We start from the raw sequence: 19,010 nt of genomic DNA, 5'->3' as shown, positions 1-19,010 counted from the left end.
TTTTTATGGGATTGTACACTATTATTTTTGTATGTTGAAATGTGTTTTAGTGAGTTCACGTAGTTCGTAGTTAAAAAAAATGATTTTTGTGTACAATCCCTATTTTTTGTATTTTTTATTATTTAAATATGTTTTAATTGAATTAGGATAGTTGTATTTTGAATTTCTAATTGTGATTTAGATATTTGATCGGTGCGACATAGAGAGTCGACCAATTCGAAGACGGGATGAAATAGATATTCATCCCATCATTTTATTCACGAAATTATTGAAATTAATTTAATCCACAGAAGAGAATGATCGTTTTGACATAGCGTGCGCTAAGTCTTTGATCATTCAAACGAATGAAATTTACATTCACACGTTTTTAATACGTGCTCATAAAAATGTTAAATTTATTAATTAAATACTTTAAATAAAATTAGACGCATTATTAGCGACATACATTCGATTATCGCTCGAGACATTAATCGATTTCGTATGATTTCTGTGTGTATAGGATATTTGATCGATGCAACATAGAAAGTCGATCGATTCAAAGACGCGATGAAATTGTCATTCATTCGTCATATTATTCGTTGAAGGTTTAATTAATGTTTTTTTTAATTGTAAAAGTAGATTTTTAAATTTAATTTTTATAACATAAATAAAAATAAATATGTAAATAAAGACTAAGTTGAAAATCCTAGTCAACTAAACTTAGACTAAAACTTAAGTAACTAATCTAATAAAAAAACTAAAATAGAAAAAATAATCATATAAAACTAAGTAAAACAAAAAAATAAGAATAAGAATAACTAAAAAATAACTAACCGTGGAATGAGGTTAGCCGCCCCACATCACCTATCACCATCTCTCTCAGATTGGAGATTGGCCGTGGCGGTAATGGTAAAGCAAATCTGGCGGTGATGTGCGCTTGGTGGCGGAGATCGGTCGTCGGAGGTTCATCGATAATGGCCTCGTTTTGTCGCCGACGACTGAGAGGTGGTTCGTCGCATCTGCGGCGGCCGTGGCGTGCAGATCGATGATTCGTCGCCGTCGGTTCTGGGGGCTGTTCCCGCGGGTTTTGTTATTGTTTGGCTGCTGTTAATGGAAAAGTTCTTGGGTTTGTTTTACATGATTTTTTAGCTACTGTTGTTGTGTGAAATTATGAAGGAAACATGATTGAAATTCGTGTTAAGTTTGATGTGGTGAAAATTGGAGATGTTGGTGGTATTGTTTTGGTTTTAGACTTGGAATTTGTTACAGATTGGGATTGGTTTGAGAGCTTGCTTCAACTTTGTTTCATGGGTGGTTTTTTTTCGTTTCGTTTCTTTAGCCTCCTATTTTAATTTGCTTTTATAGTGATACAGTAAGTTTGGAGAATTGAATTCTAATTCAACAGGAGTTAATGTTAGTTGGAATGTTTGTAAATGATTAGAAGAGATTATTGGAAAGTTATGAATGAATATCCTTTTGGAAGAGATTTGGCACTTATATGAAGATATTTTGTGTAATTTAGAAGAGGGATTTAATTTGGTGCACTTTTTAGAAAGAGCAAACATTAATCGTGAGATTTGTTTCTCACTTGGATTCAGATTTTCTCATTTAATTTTTTTTTTATAGAAAAGTTAATAATGAAGATAATAATCATTTTAATATACGACAATAATACTACTTGTCAAAAATTAACTCCTAATAAAAGAATCTTATCTAATATTTCTAATTCTAAAAATAATATGAGATAGAAATAATAATATATAAAAAAACCTAATAGTGAAAATAACTAATAAAATTTAGTAATAATAATATATTTTGCTTGATAATAGTGATGATTAACGAAAAAACAAATAACATTACCTGAGCTATTTTATTTAATACTAATAAAATTATTTTTTTTTATAAAAAAACAACAAGTCAAGACAATTATGCTGGTGCCTGGTAGTCAAATTTAATTTATAAAATTTTTATAACAAAAAGGTTAATTCAACCCTTAATAATATTATTAATAATAGTTAAAGTAAAAAAATACAAATAGTGATTAAAATAATGATAGCTTAGATAATTATTAATTTTATAGAAACTAATATATATATATATATATATATATATATATATATATATATATATATATATATATATATATATATATATATTTTAAAAAACTTACAATTTTATGTTGCTTTATTATTATTATTATTAAAAAAAAAAATTTAACCCTAAAGGATAGGCAATAAGCGCCTTCCTTGTTACCAATTTTTGACATATATTCAAACTAAAAAGTTTGTTTTTGTCAAAATGCCACGATTTCCTCTCTTTTATTATTATTAAGCCTATTAATATTATTGTTAAACAATTGTAATCAAAAGAATAATAGTTAATGAAAGTTAATGACTAATAATATTTTTAATAACATTTACTTCAAAATAATAGTTAATACTATTTATAAATAGGTAATAATATTTTAATAACCGATAATAGAATGATTAATAATAATAATAAAATAATTACTCTTAAATAATAATGACAAATAATAATTTGATTTTAAACAAGAAAATCAATCTAATAATTTAATATATTACAAATAATCTACCTACAATAAACTTATAATAAAAATGATTAAAAAAAAATTAATTGGCCAAAGGTGGGACTTGAACTCAAGACTTGTTGTTCATATTTCCTTACACACTCATTTGTCAATTGTTCTATTCAATTTATTCGAAATAGAATTGCACTATAAAACATGTGAAGTGTCCGGCCAAATTTATTTATTTAGAAAATACAAATAATCTAAAGTAACTATTCCATATTTTTTCGTAAATAAAAATTATTGTTAAAATATTAGTAAAATTGAACAAAAAATTTATAATACCAAAGTTTAAAAAATTAAATGTTAGAATTAAGACGGACAAATTTTGGGGTATGACACAACCGTTTGATGCGTTGGGGGATGGTTTGATTCAAATGCAAATGTTCTTCACTCTCAGTAGTGAGTTCTATCTCTATTTATGAAGACCTGGATATTCGATAATTGTCAATATAATAAAGGCTAAATATGGAGACACGAAAGAGAATAAGAAGGTAAGTTAAACACGTGCTTCTTCACTGTCAAAAACTTCAATTACTTGATTCTTTTTTGCCTTATTTTTTGTTGGTGTTGTAGTAGTAAAAGTGCTCCCTATCTTTCAACCCTGGAATAACCAAGAATAATTAGTCGTGCAAAAAAGACATATAGTCTTAAAACGGGGAAAATGTATAAAAAAATACTTGTGTGGTTTCCCTTGTCTGGTCATACTTCTCTCGGTCGTTAATTGTTTTGACCTACTTGCTCTTAGATTCCTTGGATTAACGGATATAGCTGAAATAATTCGACACAATTAATTAAAAGGAACATAAAAAAAAGTTCAGAATTTCCTAAGTGTCTTGTATGTCATTTGCAGAGATGGGCGACAAAACTTGAATGTATTCCATATTGACATGAGGATGACCTCTATAATCATCCATATTATATTTAGTCGAAACTACTTTATGACAAGGTTTTTTTAGTTCATTATTTAAAGCTGACAAAGATCCACAGGGGAGCCAACCTTGAAGTGATGGTCGAAAGGCCAAGCCAAATTCATAAGTTGGCAATGGTGGAAGTCTAGAAAAATAAAACTTTAAAGCAAAAGAATACCTATCTTTTACATAAAAGGGGGATTTTCAAATTTGGAAGTTCTTTTAGTGACTTTATGTTTTAAAGTGAGAGTTGCGTCATAGATAGTTCGACTAATGTCACATGGATTATATACAATTTAGAAATAAAATTGGAAAGCTTGAATTTTATTGATGTGTGTACCCCTATTTTTCTTTGTCTGGTTCTGCAGAATTGAAAAGGCATTATTAAGCTGTTGAACCATGATTAAAGGGTCTGTCACGCCACTATAGTAGGTGAACCACCAGTCTTCAAATTCTTTTTGTATAATGAAAAGAAGGTGAGAGTTTAAAAGGTTTGAGATACAAAAGTTTTTTGGTGTAAAATTTTAAACACTTTTAGTACCATTCTTCATCTGACTCATCAGAAGCAACAAAGTCTAATGCTTCTCGAGCAAAAAAGGAAATTTTGCAAGAATTGGTTGAAGCCAAACTTCCTGACTACCATTATGGTCCATATCTTCAATCGGAAAAAGATGCCATAGTCGAGAGAATAATTTTTGAGTTGTAAAACATATCGAAGTATGCCATAAAGACTTCCTTTGATGCACAGTTGCCATCATATGGTGTAACCTTAGCTAGCCTTGTGCCTTCGACTCTCTTCTCTAAATTAGGAGAAATGTTTGCAATAAGGGAAGGCTATAATGTGGAATTAAGTGAAAATTACAAGATCCATATGGGGCTATAAACCTAAAAAATTTCCTCAAGATTTTCCACTGCCATGAGGTCATGAGAAGAAATCCCCAAGGACTCATACAAGCTGTCCAAGATTAATTTGCTCAGACAAAAATTTCTTCTCTTGTGAAATTGAGTAGCCAGAGGGATAAACTTATTTTCCCCTTGAATAGAACTGAAGCAAAAAAGAAAGTGAGATAGCCAGAAGGTAAGGAAGGTTGTATGCTCCTAAGCACTAATATGGTTAGTGGAGGCATGATGGTCTTTGATGAAAATACTATAACTAGGGTGTGAGAAACTTAAATTAGGTTTATTTTTGTTTATCATAGCGAGATTAAAGATTTCTCTAGTTGGTTGAAGGGAAACAATTTCAGCCATGTAAAAAAAAGAGTGAGGGCCACCATTCCACATGGAAGATGAAATGTGTGGGTCGAAAATTCTCATAAGAAAATAATAGTGACCAATATATGGGGATTATACTTAGGACCGACTCTAGGGAGTTATATCAAATCAAAGATACAATAATCCTTCCATACTATTTCCTTCTTTTGTTGAACCACATCTAGCCATTTTATATAAGAAGTATTAATTGTCGAATGAGATGAATGAAACACACGGTTTCTCATGAAACCAAAATCAAAAGGTTCATCCTCAAACACAAGGGGTTTGCACAAGGAGAAATTAGTAAATAGCTTTTGTAACACCGTTCTAATCCCCACGACAATTTATAAAATAATCAGAGTAAAAACATATAATCAAGGGTGCCACAATTAATTTAAACCAAACATGTGTCAATTGTCATTCCTTATTAGAAACGATTCATCAATTAAACCACATCATGTTTAACACAATGGAAAGTATACATCACCAAATTAAAGTAATGGAATAAAACCAAAACCACCAAAACAAAGTACACAACTCAAACTCTAACTAAATCGTTCCCCAGTGTTACACTATCAGAGCATGACTGACACGACATCGAACTACTGGATGAGCTCTATAAGCTATCCTCACCGATCAATAGGCCACTACTCCTCAATCTGAAAATATCAACATTTAAGGGTGAGTCTCATTCGAAATTAATAAGTATTATACATTCATCAGCAGCAAAACATCATACAATTATTATTCACTCAATTATAACATGTATTTCAGATACACAACAGTTAATCAAACACACAACATTATAACATTGGACAACCTTCCATTCATGTTATAATCAATCATACACCTAATACAATGTAACTATATGCATGAGGTACCAATCATGGGATTAACCCATCTCACCGATCCACCATCATCAAGGATACGGCTACCTCCACTCACTAATTCCACACAATGGGAATTAGCTACCACTGTTCCATCTCCATCGGGATACAACCACCATTATGATTTATGAATGAATGCACACATATCACATACTTACTATATCACCGATACGATGAACAATATCGTCTCACCTAACTCAACATAGTTAACACCAACAAGTATGTACATGTATCATGCATCATTCAAAGCAAATCAATCATCATCATACGATCAAAACAATCACCACATGATCACGTTATACACACATTATCAACATTATAATCATGTTGTCACAACATCACCACTAAATCATAATGAACAAGGTCATCACCAATAACTCACCAAAAGCAATATCGAACGATAGATTCAGTTTCAACACCATCCACAATTATATCACACATAATCATATCAACATGTACTCAATTCTAGCATCATCATTATTAAATCCACATCTCGATACATATACATTTAAATGATCATTATCAATAAGGTACATTCAAATAGTATATATTCATCCCAACATATCATGGATATCACATCACTTAACACATCTATGAATATTAGTCACAATAAATTCAAAGTGGTTATATCGCCATAACAACACACTGTTAGATTCACACATACATGTACAAAATGCTACAATCCATCAATTAAATTAAATCAACATTTAAAATAAAATAGGGCCACTTTCCATTTCACCAATTCATCATATAAAGCTTTAAATCAGATTCGCAACGCTCAAAACGACACTCAAAATGGATGTACGGTTTGAAAGTTATGACTTTTATAAAATATTTTATTTTTCAAAAACAACCAGTGGTAACCGGTTATCCAAACCCCAGTAACCGGTTACTGCATCCCAAGTAACCTAGAATTCTGTTTTTAATAGGGGTAATCGGTTACTGCCATTTTAGTAACCGGTTACTGCCTCTCAGACAGTTTGGTAACCGGTTACTTCGTACTAGTAACCCCAAAATCTATTTTTTTGACAGCAATTCAGCTTCTCTACCAATCCAATTTCGTACCATTACGATATTACACCGAAACAACACCAATTTACATGTTATAACACCATTCTAACATGCTTCAAACATCAATCAACAACAGACATGAACATTATCATCCAAATTCATCAAATTCACATAAAAGTTATAAGATTACTCAAAACCTAACAACCCAAAAAAAAAAACAACACGTACAATTGAATCAAACAACAATTCTAATCCATTCTACTACCCTTGATTGCATAATAATCACTAACCTGAAGAGTCCCCCCTTACCTTTGATCGGAGCTTTTGAAGGTTCTCTTCTTCCTCTTCTTCTCCTCTTTCACGTATCTTTCTCTTCTCTTCTCTGGAACTTTGATCCTAAAAAATGAATCCCTCTTTTCTCTTTTCTCTTTTCCAACTTCCTTCTTATTTTATGAAAATAACATTATAATTAGTAAAGGGCTTTACTAACATAACACCCCCTTCCTACTAACATCACACGTGGCCCAATAGCTCTATTTCTCAATTTAATCCAATAAAATGCCGAATAGTCCAAATAATTAATTTAAATTCTAATTAAATTAATAAATGGAAAATATGGGGCATTACAACTCCCCCACTAAAATAGTTTTCGTCCTCGAAAACATACCTCAAGCGAAGAGTTCTTCATCTGACCCTCTAGTCTCCAGGTAACACTTCCATCAACCGGTCCTCAAAATTTCATTTGACATATTCAATAGAAAGCATGTCTCATGCATTTAAAATCTCAACTCTTACGTTGCATTTGACCATCCAAAGGTGTACCACTCGTTATACCTCCAAAAAGGTTAACAACAATGGAACAATTGAGGTACAACCCACACAATGCGCCCAATTACTAAATAATATAAATACATAATCCATGGTATGATCACACCTGATCAACATTGTAGTAATGCATTCCATCTAACGAACGTACCAACCTTAAACACACTTTTCCATCTGAGCGATGAAATAATACTTACACTGCTTCCTTCAAGAAACTCAATAATAATATTCTTATACCATTGAATAAGTCACACCATCAATTATCCAACACATTACATTCCTCTTTTTCTACACCATTCTGATTACTCATTACAATCATCATCACCAATTAGGTTTCATAATTTTACCCAATTTTGACTCTCTTTACTCATTTGTTTAAAACCCTCCTTTATCATACATGGTACTAATTTACCACTTAGCAATACTTACACGCACTCAAAAACAAATTCCAGATTTACTTCATCTATTAAAACATTCCAACCATCGGAACGAGTACACACAAGTAGTTATAATCACACTCATCAGCCTCAATATACCATTGCTTACAAAATAGCTCAAACTGAGTCTCACTCTTCTCTAAGAATTAAATCAACTTCTTCCTTCATAGAGTATAATTCCTTATTATATCTGGAAATCTACAATAACACCTTACAACAGCACAAAATTATTATAGCATCATATAGTATCAATTCATCGTCTTAACTTGCCGAATACATACTCGTCAACCACATATAACCGCAATAACATGTTCATTATCTCCGCAATTACTCATTTGTTTAAAATCCTCCTTTATCATACATGGAACTAATTTACCACTTAGCAATACTTACACGCACTCAAAAACAAATTCCAGATTTACTTCATCTATTAAAACATTCCAACCATCGGAACGAGTACACACAAGTAGTTATAATCACACTCATCAGCCTCAATATACCATTGTTTACAAAATAGCTCAAATTGAGTCTCACTCTTCTCTAAGAATTAAATCAACTTCTTCCTTCATAGAGTATAATTCCTTATTATATCTGGAAATCTACAATAACACCTTACAACAGCACAAAATTATTATAGCATCATATAGTATCAATTCATCGTCTTAACTTGCCGAATACATACTCGTCAACCACGTATAACCGCAATAACATGTTCATTATCTCGGCAATTATTCAAAAGAGTTATAATTCTCTAGCACAACATCCTTATATCCACTAGATTCTAAATCCAACATATAGATCAACACATATTCTCTACGTAGGCTTCTGACATATTAATTCCTTACTGCCCACGAGTAGTACTCATAACACCGCTCCACATCACACTTTCGCTGTGCGACTCCAATTACCCGTCTTAAGTCACCATCCAATATGTTGCACTCTTTCATATTAATTCCTTCATATGCTCCCACAACATGGTGAGTGATTATTCTCACGACTTAGTATTCGCCACATCTTATACCATTAAGGTAACAAACAAGCTCATCTCATCTATATGATTCCGTCTCCTATGAACAAGAGATTAAGGGTGATCAAGTCCTCAATTTTTCAATAGATAGCCGACAATCATATTTAAGCATAAATTGTTGTTACTACATAATAGTGTCCTTTCTGAGTTTGCACCCAAACTCATTAACATCGTCATAGTCCAATAATTCACTTTGAGTCTTTACAACTCAACAATGTCCATATATCAGGACAATTCAACTCAAATCAATCAACTTTAGCCATCGGCCTACAACTTATATCTACAAGTCAACGATATCATAAATTAACAACATATCACGACAATACTATTCGTCAATAAACGACATCAACCACTTACCAGAACTTATCTAACACATTACTAGTTCATCACTATAAACATCACCAATGATCCTAGTATCATCACTATTAACTAAGTCATATGGTTCATTTTGTTTAATCATACAACATTAACATTTTAGTTCTCGTTATTCAACGTCTACAACAATCGGAAATGTTTTCCAACCGAATTCCATCTAATATATAGCCCTCCTAAGTTCGCCTAAGTATTACTAATCATATGGGAACGAAAGGATACTCATTGCACTCGAGAATCAGAACGAAATCACAAAAACGAGAAATTCTGCACACCAGCCTGACCATACACGTACGACCTTGTCCATACGCGTATCGCTCTGTTCCATACGTGTACCATACGCGTTTCAACATAAGTTGAATTTCACTAAAAACACATTCATATGCGTACCATCATGTCCATACGCGTATCGCCCTCTCTCATATGCGTCTCATACGCGTTCCAGCAGAAGGCTGCACTGCGTTGGGATAGGACTACGTACCATACGCGTACTGCCCCCTGGGAAGTCCCTCATACGCGTATTGCCCAACATCATACCCGTATCATACGCAAATGGCCAGCGCAATCCAAAAACCTGCAATCGTACCAGTCTGTTTTCTGTTCATTTTCATCACTACTAGTCTGCAATTTTGAGTCCAAAAGAGCATTTTTACACCTATTAACTTATAGCATTCATCCAATTTCATCAATCTAATATCCTACATTAGTTTAGTTATCAAACCTTACTTTTACTCATCAATTAAACCTATATTTTCAGATTTGGGTTTTTAAGAGAAGAACATAACAACATATCAATTGACACAATACCCATATCACATTCATCAACCAAATTAGAATTTCACATAGATTCAATCTGAGATAACATCAACCACACATAAAGGCAACAACATACATCAATCAAACACAAAACTAAGAGAAGATTATACACAAATCAATCCCAATTTAATCCTATTGAGGGAAAGGAACCCTCACTACGCTCTCATGTTTTAATCATCATTTAAAGAACCCATTCTCCCCCCTTACCTTAATTTTGAGCTTTGATCCTTCAACAATGGTGGAAGTCTTCCTTCTCTCTTGCCCTAGCCTCTTTCTCTGTTTCTACGTTCTTCACAAATTAGCCAAAACCTAATCTTCCTTCTAATTCTATTTTATTTTATTAATAATACTAATTTCTAATATTACTAGGCTTCCTACACACACCCTCCCAACTACTAACCACTTACATGGCCCATTTAATTAATTAACACTATTATTATTATAACTAATTCTTAAATTCATTAATAATACCAACTGACAGCAACATACCCACTTTTGATAACTTATACTAAAATTATGTCAAATAATGCACAAACACACCACAAAATAATTAATAATTAAGTAAATAAATAAACCGGGCGTTATAGTTGTCTTACTTTCCTAGGTTACAAAGTCTTCTATTTATAACTTATATTCAACTGGATTTGGGCCTTCAATATAGCAGTTACTTATGCTACAATCAAGGTCTTCAATCAGTTAGTTTCCAAGAATATCTCTATAATTAGAAACTATATAATCTTCAATATTCTGATTTGATTTGCCTGAATGATTCTTCTAATCTTCATATTGATTCTTCAGACCTTTCAAATAATATATCATGCCTTTATATGATTTGCACAATATCCCTGAATTTTCTGTAATCTTCTGTTATAATTAAATCACATAGATTTAATTCTTCACTTCAGCTCGGCATGATATCGTAACATCTCATATGACATGTTATTCCAGATGTTGAATTGCTCCAACATAACATGTTCTATCATTCCAGTGGGACTCTTTGTTGTACCTGTTGTTCTTATATATTTATACATACATGTCCTTTTATTTCTTTTACAAAAATTAAGCCAACTCTAAAACCAGAGAACTAACAAAAAGGAAATCTAAATGGCTTGTATTCGAATACCCGGGGAAGAAAGAGGCATACGCCCATTTAATCTCTTTTCATCCAATTTTATGATAAAATATGTGAGGTGATTTGAGTCACGATTTATCAACGAAAGACAAGTATCTGAAAGGAAAGATATACGGCTTGTATCCAAATACTCGGGGGAAAAGTTGCCTACACTCAATTATTTCTTTTACATCCGCAACAGAATGAACTAAATTCGGTTAATTATTAGGTTTTGGGACGGATGACGAACATCCGAAAGGCAAGCTATACGAATTGTATCTGAATACTCGGGGGGAAAAGAGGAATACGCCTAATAAATCCTTTTTAGTCCATTTTTGATTGAGAGAAGAAGTTTTCAAGTTTGATTAATTTTTGAGAGGGTGACATGTAGTTCAAAGGCGAGCTATACGACTTGTATCCAAATACTCAAGGAAGAAAGAGGCGTGCGCTCAATTAATCCTTTTTCGCCTGATTTAATAGAGAAAATATTTTTGGTTTAATTTGTAAAAATAAATTGAAAACAAGATTGATTATTTTATTTTTATTATTTATGTTAAAAAGTAAGCAAATTAATAATCAAAACGATTAAAAAATATTTAAAAAGGGGTGCAGAAGTAAATATGTGGGTGATACTTGTAGCGGTAAAAATGTACTCGAGCGTAATCGCGCGCTCGAAGTACAACAGAGTCACCACCGAACTTTATTTATTCCAAGAAGGAAAGAGAAAATATCGATAAAACCCACAGAAAGAAAGAAATGGATAAGATGGTCATCGCAACCAAATTAGGCTTCGGGAGTCGGTTAAGCAAGGGGAAGGTATTAGCACCCCTCACCTCCATCATACTCGATGGGACCCATTTAGTTAGTTTCGTGTTTAAGTGTTAGCGTAATGTTTGCGTTCTTTTGCTTATTAATCGAGAAAAGATAAAAGAAAGAATTTTTAGGTTTTTTATTATTATAAAGAAAAAGAAAGGATTTTTTATTATTATGCTCGCCAAGACGTTTGTATCTTGTGCCTACGTATTCCCTAGTGCAATGGGAAAGTTAGAGCAATCGTAGTTCGGACAAAGAACCACGAAAGTTTGTTGGTTAATTTTAGCGAGAGGTACTCGATCACTTTCAAATGGAAACAAATACTACGCGCACATGGATAAGAGATCACTACAAGAATGGATGACTAAATCAAGAGTAAGACGAGATTTTGGCCATCATCGCATTCGAGTGGAATATATTCGATCTTCACATGTGGAAGTATGTTTGCATTCGTTTATTAAAAGAGGTTTTAAAATGAAAAGGCCATAAGGCAAAGAGGTTTGAATGAAATCGGAGTTGTTTTTTTAAGAGATGTTTAGTGAACATTTTGAGAATAGGTGTGCACCTAGCGCGTTGTTCACCCAAGATATTCAAAAGGTGTTCACCAATTGTCACTTGTTATCCACATTGATAAAAGAGGATATTTGCGGATGTTTAGCAAAGGATTGAGCATAGGTGTTCACCTAGCTCGTCTTTACCCAAGGTATTCAATAGGAGCGAGTCCCATTGTCACTTGTTGTCCTTGTTAATTAATTTGTTTTGATTCAAAGGATCAAGGTATTCAAGAGGTGTTCACTTCTTGTCACTTGATCACTTTGATTTGATTAATGTGTTTTAATTCAAAAGATCAAGGTATTCAAGAGGTGTTCACTTCTTGTCACTTGATCACTTTGATTTGATTAATGTATTTTAATTCAAAAGATCAAGGTATTTAAGAGGTGTTCACTTCTTGTCACTTTATCACTTTAATTTGATTAATGTATTTTAATTCAAAAGATCAAGGTATTCAAGAGGTGTTCACTTCTTGTCACTTGATCACTTTGATTTGATTAATGTATTTTAATTCAAAAGATCAAAGTATTCAAGAGGTATTCACTTTTTATCACTTGATCACTTTGATTTGATTAATGTATTTTAATTCAAAAGATCAAGGTATTCAAGAGGTGTTCACTTCTTGTCACTTGATCACTTTGATTAATGTATTTTAATTCAAAAGATCAAGGTATTCAAGAGGTGTTCACTTATTGTCACTTGATCACTTTGATTTGATTAATGTATTTTAATTCAAAAGATCAAGGTATTCAAGAGGTGTTCACTTCTTGTCACTCGATCTTTCTGTTTGATTAATGTGTTTTGATTCAAAGGATCAAGTTATTCAAAAGGTGTTCACTTCATGTCACTTGATCACTTTGATTTGATTAAGAAAGCTTTTTATTTAATGTTTTAATCCAAAAGAATCAAGGTATTCAAGAGGTGTACACTTCTTGTCACTCGATCTTTCGGTATGGTTTAAAGAATTTTTGTAAAGAAGAAACTCGACGTTGGATCGAGAAATTTATTGAAACGACTTGGCATTGGACCAAAATTTATTTATTTTTTGATTGAGATTAATCTAATATTTTTGGGATTTTTAATAAGAAAAATAAAATCTAAACTAAAACATATTTTTGTATTTTCAATAATTGGTAACAAGACAAACAAGAATTAAAAAAATAAAACTAAAACAAATAAAGAAACTAGAAATATAATAAAACAAGGAGTCTAAAATAAATTAAAAGCTATTGGGCCCTGAACAACAAGCCCAAAACAAACATATATTAAACTTAAGGGGGTGTGAAGCTGCAGATGGGGTCCTGGGCTCGTAATGGCAAGGCCCAAAAGAAAAACCAGTCAAAAGCCAAGGGGGTGAGCGCTGAAACGAGGAGTGTATGGCCTGGAAATTCGTTGGGCCAGAGGGGAAAAAAACAAGCTAAGCCCAATTTCTAAATAAACTAAACTCTAAGGCTATGTTTGGGAGTTTGGAGGGGAGGGGAGGGGAAGGCTTCCAAAAATAAAATTTTAAAAAAATGTAGGAAAATATTTGACATTTTTTGAAAAAATGATTTTGTTTAGAATGATAAAAGAGTTATTATCATTAGTAAATTTTTAATTTTTAAAATAGTATAACAACCTAAAAGATATTTGGAAAATTTATGACCCTTCAAAACCCCCCAAAACCCTCCTACAATATAATTTTTGAGTTCCCCCATTTTATGGGGTTTTTGGTGTTATGAATAAACTCAAACCCTCCAAAACCCTCCTACCCAAAATCTTTTTATCCTTTTCACTCAATTCCTCCTATTTTTCAAAACCCTCCCCTCCCTTCCCCTCCAAACTCCCAAACATAGCCTAAGACAGCTAAATGAGGACTCGCCTCCCATCTTCAATCTCACGACTCGTATTCTCTTCCCATCCCCTGTTTTTTTTATTCTCAATCTCACGCTCAAGTCTGCTTCTATGGCCTTATCTTGGTTTCTCGATCTCTCTTTCTCAAAGCTCTGTTTCGGTGAGATAACAACAATGGCAACTCACCCTCAACCTCTCAACCCGATCCTATTCTACTCTACTTCTAACCTAGTATCACAATACTAAACTCTCTCGACAACAATCCAACCAACAAACAAGTCAAACAAGCTAACATTCAACTATTCACATATTCAAAATGATCAAGCTACAACATCTAATATTCATGAACGATTGAAAAAACAACACCAGCATCGAACAACCACAAAAAAACAATCAGTACCATACAATGTTAAGATAAGGGAAGTTACCGCCCGGAAGTTACCGGGGAAAGAGTTTCCACGAGATTGCTCCACTGATGCGTTTGGTTACGCGTCAAACTGAAGAAACGGTATTGTTGATGAAACGTTGAGTCGTGATGGTGATCTGCATGTGCTGATTATGGACGCGTATGGTGCGAAACGGCTGAGGATTACGTTTCTATCCGCGTTGTTCTGTAGGTAGGTTTGAAGATGTGTATGGTTATGGTTTAACAGGTTGAAAGTTGATCAAGCTTTGGATTAAAATTTTGAGGAGATTCTTGGTGATATTTTAGCAGCGTAACAATACGTTTTTCCTCTCCCTTTTGCTGTGAATGAGAAGGTGTATTTATAGGTGATAAAGATGAAAATTTGGGGGGAAAGTTTGGTGAGATTTAAACATATTTGGCATAATGAATCATTGCCTTTTCTATGCAGGTTATGTTTGATTCATTCTTGTGCAAATCTTGGACTGTTTTTGGACAACAGTGGTGCAGCACGTTTTGGACCATTATGTTTGGCTTAGCATGGCATGGGATAAATCAAAGAAAATTATACCTCTTACCCCTACCATTATCCCTCTACCCTTAGAGCATCCACATCCATACTACCCAATTTGATGGTATAAATGGACCCCACTTAATCTAATATATTATTTCACACTTCTCAATTATTTAAACCACTTAATTAAAATTTGTAAATATCCATACTACCTATCTAAAACTTTAAAATGGGTCCCACTAACCACACAATATACACTAATTTAACATTTAATATAATAAAAAATTGAAAAGCACCATAGTATTATTTGGATATTGTGGTTATGTAATACTACACCATTTGCATTCAATTATCCATACTATTCTGACACAAGTGGTACATGTGGCAAATACCACCCCCTATATTTATGCTCTTACATCTTTTAAAATATTTTAATTCTATCCTTTTAATTAAAAAATATTTTTTTATTTAATATTTACCATTTCACACCCCTACCAAAGTGCATCGGATAACATCAAGTTATCCGGTTTATAATTTCTCTTCATCGGATAACTTGAAGTCAAGTTATCCGATTTGTAATTTTTCTTCACTGGATAACTTACAGTCAAGGTTTATAATTTTTCTTCACCAGATAACTTTCAGTCAAGTTATCCGATTTGCAATTTTTCTTCACCGGATAACTTGCAGTCAAGTTATCCGGTTTGTAATATTATAGATAACGATTTTGGCCACAGTTTTTTCTTGTTACCTAAACTTTTTTATTTTATTTACTTTTGGCCACGGTTGTTCCTTGTTGCCTAAACTTTTTATTTTTTTTTATTTTTGGGTTAGTTAAAAACTATGCACCATATTGGATGAGTTGCTTCCCAATCCCAAAAGTGGTGCTTGCTAAGATAGATAGAATTTGCAGAAGATTTATCTGGACAGGCTCTGACAATAGTAAAAAGAGCCCGGTGGCGTGGAATACAGTCTGCAAGCCTTATGCTCAAGGGGGACTGCAGATCCTTAATCTCCAGGTATGGAATCGTATCCTTATGCCCAAATGTCTCTGGAATTTGTGTCGGCTGGCTGAGAATCTATGGAGTAAATGGATGCACAGTTATTATTTCAACAAAGCAGATGTAATGAACTATGAGGTAAAGAGCAATAATAGTTGGATAGCAAGATACATTTTGAATCAACGTGAGGTGATACCTACCCTGCAACAGTTGTGGGACAAAACACTCCAGAGTCAGAAATTCAATCTAAGAGTGTTTTATAAAGCTTTGATAGATGATGGTAACAGAGTTGGCTGGATAAATCTGATCAGGAACAATAAAGATCGTCCCCGTGCAATATGTTGTTTATGGTTGGCTTGCCATAAACGTCTGCCAACAAAAATCCGGCTAACAAGATTGAATCTACTACACGAACCTGATAAGAGATGCTGTATGTGTAAGCAGAGTGATGAAGATATTGACCATGTTTTCTTTCATTGCAGTGTGACCAAGAATATCTGGAGAAGCATACTTGAGTGGTTAGAAATTTGTCATGAGCCTCTAAAGTGGGAGGATGAACTGGTCTGGTGTATTCAGCATACCAGGAAAAAAGGTTGGAGAGTTGCCCTGTTTAAGATTGCGCTTGCGGAGACCTTGTATAGTATATGGTCAATGAGAAATAGGATCTGTTTTGAGAATATAGATACTATAAGTGGTATAGAGGATAGAATCAAAAACTGCATTGTGTATAGGGGGTGGCAACATAGTAAATATAGGAGTCACCTTGCAAAGTTAATGTTATAGGTTTCTTTGTCTTTTGGATAGTTGGATCACTTTGATCACCAATTTGCTTGTAACATGTTTTTTTGAATTAATAATATTTACTTGATTCAAAAAAAAAAAACTATGCACCATCATCATTTTTAAATGATTTTAGATTTTTTTTTTCCTAACAACCCTTTCATGTTTCCATCATATTTTGACTTCATCAAGATTAAATATAGTGTTTGCAACGCCTCAAACTACTTTCAGGATTACCGACTGACCCCACAAACCAACACGAGTCTTTTCGTCATACGTTTACAAACCGGATAACTTGATAGCAAGTTATCTGATGCACTTTGGTAGGGTGTGAAATGGTAAATATTAAATAATAAAATTATTTTATAAATTAAAAGGATAGAATTGGAATATTTTAAAAAATGTAGCAGTAGAGGGATAATAGTAAGGGTATGGGGTATAATTTTCTAAAGAAAAACGTGAAGGAAAAAAACATTTTGTGATTTTTTTTTTGTTAATGTAAATGGACCTATACAAACAAAAATAAATTGGGCCTAATTAAAAGCCCCCTATTTTTGCTATTTTATTTTATTTTTGTAATATATAACCATACAACTAAATAAGGAAACATATATATATGAAAAAATAACAAATATTTAATATACATTATAATGTAAAAAAACTTATTTTGAATATAACTCTAATTAAAAGATAAAAAAAGAAAATTTAATATTATTTACAAAGTTAATTTTATTAATAATAAATTCAATTATTAAAGAAAACATTAATTTCCATAATAAAAGAATTAACTATTAATTCAATAAACACATGGTGCAAGGAAATCGAATATGCAAGATGCAAAAATCGATCACAACCCAGATGCGACAAGATTAGCAAATCGACTGGGTTAATGGACTTCACAAGCAGTCAATTATGGACACCGTTAATACAAATGATGTAGATGGATTATGAAATAGTTAAAAAAGACTGGGGCAAAAATCGGGGTACGACAATACCTTAGTAAATAGAAGGGCCCAATAACTCAAGTCCATCAAAAATAAAATAATAAAGCAAAAGGTTTTGCTCTATCAGGACCATCTGAGGGAGATCAGATGATCATGATATAGCCACAAGATTTAGCAAATTTGGGCCTCACGTTCTAAATCAAAGGATTATTTACGCAAGATCCAGTACATGATCCCTCCATTTAAAAGAAAACAATGTTAATCACAAGGTGACACATTGTACCTTATTTTAAAAAATAAATAAAGATATTAAAACAAAAATAAGAAAAGAGAATCAAATTAGGGATGTCAATAGGGCAGAGAATGCTTGGACGATGCTTCCCCGCTCCCTGCCTCAACCCCTAATTTATTCCTCATCCTTATCCTCAATCTCTGTCACGGGGGGTATTTCCCTCCATCTCCATCCCCACAGATCGCCATGGAGATCCAATCATAAAAAAAATTATATGTTTTTTGATCAAAACTATGACACTAGTATTTCGTTATTACCATATATTTGAAGATTAATTACCATAAGCACAATGAACAAAGAGAGTGGTTCTTGTGATGATGAAGGGAACGGAGAAGACAGTGAATTGAGGAGACAAAGATAATTGAGAAAAAAAATGAAGAGACGGTGTGTATATTTTATGTATTGGGTGCAATTTTTAGAGTTAGGTACTTGGGTAGTAAAACAATATATTATACAACAACACATAAAAATAAAATGTTACACTAATGACTCTTTATTTTTTAATATTAATATTTTTATGTAAATTTCTATCATTATATATTATATAATATAAAAAATATAAAAGTTAAATAATATGGTCAGAGTCGGGGAATCCACTGGACGGAGGGTACTTTCCCAATCCCCGCTCCAAAGTGTCATCGAGGAACTTTTTCTCCATCCCCGTCCC

This window comes from Vicia villosa, linkage group LG2 (genome assembly GCF_029867415.1).
Source record: "Vicia villosa cultivar HV-30 ecotype Madison, WI linkage group LG2, Vvil1.0, whole genome shotgun sequence".
In the NCBI taxonomy this organism is placed as follows: domain Eukaryota; kingdom Viridiplantae; phylum Streptophyta; class Magnoliopsida; order Fabales; family Fabaceae; genus Vicia; species Vicia villosa.
The sequence above is the reverse complement of the archived record's forward strand: the minus strand, read 5'-3'. Positions refer to the sequence as shown.